Below are 6,567 nucleotides of genomic sequence, written 5' to 3' on the forward strand. Positions count from 1 at the left end.
AATAAAAACGTCTGAGTGAAACACTAACACTTATTCACCTTTGTCTTTTAAGTGAGGCTCATTATATAAACAGTATTAAATAACATGTTTGATGACTCGCCCTACTGACCTTCTCTCTCTCTCTCTCCTAAGAACCTGTAGCCTCAAATTTAATTGCAGAAAAACAAAGTAGAGGATTTTAATAGTTTTCTCTTCTTCGCAAAAGAAATGTATTGACTTGACGGCCACTTAGGTAAACGTCATTAACATTTCACGAGAACTGTTATTACAGATTTACAGAAGTATGCGCATGCAGGCGATGTTTACTTTCTCATGTCTAATCTCAGGTACCGTGAGCTGCTTGTACTACTAATTGATTATATGTAGAACTTGGCTAACTAACTTTAAAACAACGATTCAGGGAACTTTAACTCACAATGCGGGAGAGAAAAAATTAAAACATGACCGAGGACCTCCAACCAAACTATTTTACTCTGATTTATAACTTTCTTTCATCTCCCATCTAATGAACATGAATGTCACTAAACTTTCAATGAATACTGTCGACTCTGTTACGGCATCTTGACCACACTGCTCTGTAGCAGGGGAGACCAGCTATTTGGATCGATAGTTAGAAGCCCCATTTCTCCACTACGTCAAAATAAAAAAATAAAATTCTAGATATCTGTTTAGCCAGTGTCAAATAATTTCTAGACTTTAAAAGTGAACGAGGATGTTTTTTGTTCTTCTACGTGATTTGAAAAAAATAAAAACAAAAAATAGTTCCTCTGAGGAAATGGACAAAATAATTTGTGGTACCTTTTCCCTTCATATACTAATTTCCATTCGAAGCCTTAGTAACTCGTAAGCAATATGGTTTCAGGACTAGTGGTGAATCGAGGTCCAGAGTCACCAGAAGATGTCTTGTAGTGTGAAATCATTTTGTTCCACGTGATAAAAATTAATGATATTAAGCAGTCTTTTTTCTGATATTCTTAAATATCTCGGTGGATTTTGCAAATTAATCAGTAGTACTGCACATCTCTTCTTATACTACAAATGAGTAATAATTAGCGAAAACCTTAGTATTGATACCTGAATTACAACCATTACCCTTGGGAGAGAGAGAGAGAGGAGAGAGGGGAGAGAGACGAGAGAGAGAGAGAGATTGGGAGAGGAGAATTCGAATGACTTTTTTCATTCTGCGTTAAAAATAAGCCAGATTAATGTGGCATGAACTTTTCCAGTATCAAGTGTGTGTGTGCGTGTGTGTGTGTGTGTATATATATATATAATGTGTATATAAATATATATATATATATTATATATAATATATAATATATCTATATATAGAGAGAGAGAGAGAGAGAGAGAGAGAGAGAGAGAGAGTACAAGGAGCCCATAAAAAAGCCAAAATATAGAAAGTAAGTACTATATTTCAGAGACTGCTGTCTCTCTCTCTTTAGGTAGAAGTGAGACAGCAGTCTCTGAAATATAAGACTTACTTTCTATATTTTGGGTATTTTTATGGGTTCCTTTTATTAGATGGAATTCTGTAGTAACAGAGCATTTTTACCAGTCATATATATGTATATAATTGTGTAATTAATATTAGTGTGTGTGTGTGTGTGTGTACACAATATATATATATATATATATATATATATATATATATATATATATATATATATATATCATATATAATATAATATATATATAATATATATATATATATATATATATATATATATATATATATATGTGTGTGTGTGTGTGTGTGTGTGTGTGTGTGTGTGTGTGTGTGGTGTGTGCGGTACAGTAATGAAATGAAAGACTTCTTGCATTAATCTAGCTTCATTCTAAGACTTTAATTAAGAAGCTGGGAAAAAAAATCTTAGCACTGAAAAATCATGTATTTTTTTAACTAATGCTATTCATCCAAGAATGCTGGTGAAGAAGGACAAAGAGTAGGTCAGTAAGTCACTTAAATAGCACGTAAAGACAAGTCAATTAATTTGCTGATACACAGAAGAGGTCAAGACGCCACAACACTTATTACCCAGTCCGCAACTTAGCAAAGGCTGCTGGGTAGATAAGCTGAACCCTTTTCCTTAAAACAGATCGTAAAATCAACTCGTTCATATGATCAGCGGATACATGGCAGATTACCATTTTTTCTGGAAGTTGGGTTGTTGTTCTAAATGCTCATCATTATTGCTTTGAAAATTATATAGACGCACATTGAATTTTGAGCGCAAAGATCCCCGATTCACCGACACATTTGCTCAGCTGGTGTAGTTATTATCACCTCAGGCGGTAAAATTGTATTCCTTGAAGAATGATTCCCGAAAATGACTTTCAAATGCATATTTCATGCCAGCAGGACATGGCACAGTAAGCACGGCTCGATTTTCGTCACGCTTGCGAACGCAGCACAAGCACAGGATGACGATGGAGGCAGAAATTAGTCATCGTCTCTGTATACAGCCGAAAGGAAACTCTGTTCAAGGAGAAAATACGCTCACTTTCACGACATCTGTCGCGGCCTGAATATGCTCAAGCAGGGAATCTTCGGTTACTCGTGCGAATTATCATCACATGCCTCATTATCAAGAATAACCACTTCACTGAGTATTCAGGAACATGTGGGTGTATTTACATCCAACATGGAATGTAAGACAAACATTAGCGGTTATCAGAAGGCAATTGTGTAATCAGGACGATTACGTTGCAATGGCCAACCGGCGATTGTTATAAAAGCTTAAGCCATTTACCACTCAAAGATCGTACATGCTTCTCTTACTGGATCAGCCCTTCTTGTTAAAATAAACTAACAACTGCTGTATTTCTTGGAATTCATTAGTCCACGGTAAAAAAAAAAAAAAAAAAAAAAAAAAAAAAAAAAAAAAAAAAAAAAAAAAAAAAAACTCTCTAACATTGACCTGTCGAAGCATTTCATCAAACATACGAGAATTTCTGAGAAGTTTCTATGAAGCGGTGCGCTTATTCTTTATATTACAGTAGATTCACATCAACCGTACTTTTGATGTCTAGGTCCGTCCCTTATGACGCTCCTGATTGGCCGTTGATAAGCTAATCACAGGGCTGGAAACTCTCCTCTCAGTCTCTCGAGAGAGTTCACATAGGCAGGATGTATGTTCCACCCTCCTGAGGGAGGATTTTGAAAAAAAGTATCCCTCAGGAGCGGTGGAACATAGATCCTACCCATGTGAACTCTCGAGAGAGACTGAGAGTTTCCAGCCCTGTCATTGGCTCATCAACAACCAACCAGGAGCGTCGTAAGGGACTGGCCTAGACATCAAATGCACGGTTGATGTGAATCTAATTAGTAACAATGACGAAAAAAGCAGCTAACACACGAAAATATCTTCATTTGCTGCATGCATAAATTTTACATTTTGCTTCGGCACTTCCGTCACTCTTCAGCTGGAAGTTGATGGAGTACTGGCATAGTATCACCTGGTTAACCTGGTGCTCACACTCAAATCAGGGATGGTGCTTCAGTTGTTCGCGTCTACACTATCATTTTCCATGTACTCTCCGTCACTACGCTCCAAAACCACAGGTGCCCGCTGATAGCGCAGACGGGCCTTTAAACAGCAATTACGCAGGGTTAATGACGCGAGGTAAATGGAAATTACTGAAGGATTGTAAAGAAATATCTTGGAAATGATCAAACCCTAACCAGTACCATCATTACTATTAGATAAAAGAACACAAGAATAGCATTAAAGAATACTAATTAAAAATCTAATCTATATAAATAATAATAATAATAACAATAATAAATATATATTTATAATTAAATCAGCGAAGAGTGACCGCCAAGGCCTTAGAACCACAAGGTGGGTCAGCAATGGAGGAACCAAAACCTCATCCCAATATCTGGGTCCATTTCTGGATTATTATTATTATTATTATTATTATTATTATTATTATTATTATTATTATTGTAAACTGTCTAACGATCGCTAAGCTTCTATTAATTGTTTTAGGATAAAATGGCTGGAAACGTCACGGTTGTTGCATATTTGTCTACAGAGAAGAAGGATTTTCTATCAGAGTAAGAGGGGAAGTTAATAATAATAATAATAATAATAAAATAATAATAATAATAATAATAAATAATAAATAATAATAATAATAATCATAATAATAATAATATAATAATAATAATATAATATTATTATTATTATTATTTTTATATATAATTGTGGATATTTTTTAACAATAATAATTTTAATAATAATAAACCGAACTAAAACTTCTTCAGTTTTCTTCTGAAGATGGAGAAAGAAACTCACAAGGTTACTGAGTATAACTTGTTTACTTATAAGTATTTACATAGTATTTTACTTAAAACTCGAGTACTTTTAGGCCCTAACTGTGCCCCTTTTCAAGAGATGTGAAAGTAATCAAACTCACTTTCACATCTCTTGAAAAAGGGCTACTGTTAGGGCCTAAAAGTACTCGAGTTTTAAGTAAAATACTATATGTAAATACTTACAGCATTAGGGTAGTAAAGTAGTATTGACCACTTATCGAATGCTTTTCCTCTACTCCCAGTTTCAACAAACTACCTTTCAATTTTCTGTGATAACGACCGATAGAATATAATATCTGCTTCGTAGCATCAATTCTTAGGTCATAACCCATTTCGTATGTTGTTTACCTCGACGTCACGTGCTCCTATGGAGTTACTACGATATTCTGACTTCCTACAGTTTCTGATTTATATCCTGCTCACCAATAAGATTCAGCATTTATTATTTTTACTAGTGTCCACATACCGTCAAATATGAAGGTTAATATAATAGATGGTTTAGACGATATGTACATACGGCCTCCGTCAATATATCATCGTTATGCCCGCCTAAATAGGGGTTTGTGTTGAGATAGCCTGCCTGCCTGCCCTGTGGTTAACGAAGGTAAGTCTAAATGCTGGGTTTATTACCCGTAAACCATCGTCGTTAGACACAAAGAGAATTATGTGGGTACACGTACTATTATTATTATTATTATTATTATTATTATTATTAAATACTACACAATAACACGAATAATTATCAATTAAACCCCTTCATGTTTATGTGCAAGCATCATCTTTTGATCTGTACGGCTTCAAAATAGTTTTTAGACCTAAACACAACTGTGGAGTTACATTGATTATTCCCGGTCCCAGTAAAGCGATGCCCTAAAAGTAAATTAAAACGATATAACCGGGAATTTTCGAGAGATGTTATAATTCTAAATTAGACCTTTTTTACATATTACAACTACGTATATGTAGATTTTATTTACCCATTAATTACTCTTAATATTAAAGTTTCTAGTCTATCATCATCCCACATATTACCAATACTAAAATTTTAGGAGGAAAAGGATTGAAATCTTTTCCCAATCTATAGAATTCTGAGTTAATGATGTTAAAGACACTATTGCATCCATAACTTAGCCTTTGGTGTTTAAATAGTTAATGACTTTACTTAAAGAACGATTCATTCAGACAAACTGTCGATGATTACAAAATGATTTTATTTGATGGTTATCTTCCGCAATGAGTGAATGCACAAATTATTTGCTTAACACACCGTAACATTTAAACTTTCCAAAGGGATATGTTACTTGAGAGAGAGAGAGAGAGAGAGAGAGAGAGAGAGAGAGACCTTAATCTATGTAACCTGTCACTATAAAGGTCATGGTCAGCAACCCAGAAATATATTTTGCCGATACAAAGAAATGGTAAATCTTGATCGAAATGTCAACGCACGAATCGTTACCGAGTCCGTATATGCTTCATCAATGCTTTCACGCTTTTAAACCCACAGAATCATATAGAAAAAAACTGAGAAAAATAGATAACAAATTACATAGCCGAGAGAGACACAGAAGAGAGCAGTTCTTTGCCCTCTCGAGCATCTCAAAAAGACCTAAAATGGAATGAGGTGTATGTAAACTGCTTTGTCATAAAATCTCTCAGCATGACGCCATAACCGTATCTAGTCACGAATCCAGACATTACGGGCGAACATCGAAGTCACCAAAGCTTGAGGCTAAATTCGAATCATCCTGAGCCATCTTCATTATTTTCGTCCATTCATTCCAATTGGAATATAAGGTTCCATGATTGCAAAATTCCGTGGGAATTTTCTTTGCATAATAATGAAGGGACCGTCGAAACAGATTGGAGAGTCACTCATCGAAGTTGAGAGATTACATATTCGCCCGTGTCAAGTCTGTGAATTAGCACCGTCACTCGAAAACGGAAGACCCGGATGTGATGAAACTTGGCAAATTTGTTCACTGGGTGACCTTTTCCAGATGATTAACTTCTGAGAAATGTCGGTGAGCAATTGCCAAGGAAATCATCATACTCATTGAGATACTTAAGAGCTCTTCGACGGGTTTAATGTATATATATTGTGATACAGACTGTCATACATTCATAGATACGAGATTCACTCAGTTTATTCTCTTCTTAGAGGCTTCCTTGAAGTGACACGAAATCAGAGCGCTGTTTAGAGGTAAAGAAAGAGGGAACATTTGACCACAGTAACGAAAGCACCA

The sequence above is a fragment of the Macrobrachium nipponense genome, chromosome 2 (assembly GCF_015104395.2).
Source record: "Macrobrachium nipponense isolate FS-2020 chromosome 2, ASM1510439v2, whole genome shotgun sequence".
Lineage (NCBI taxonomy): Eukaryota > Metazoa > Arthropoda > Malacostraca > Decapoda > Palaemonidae > Macrobrachium > Macrobrachium nipponense.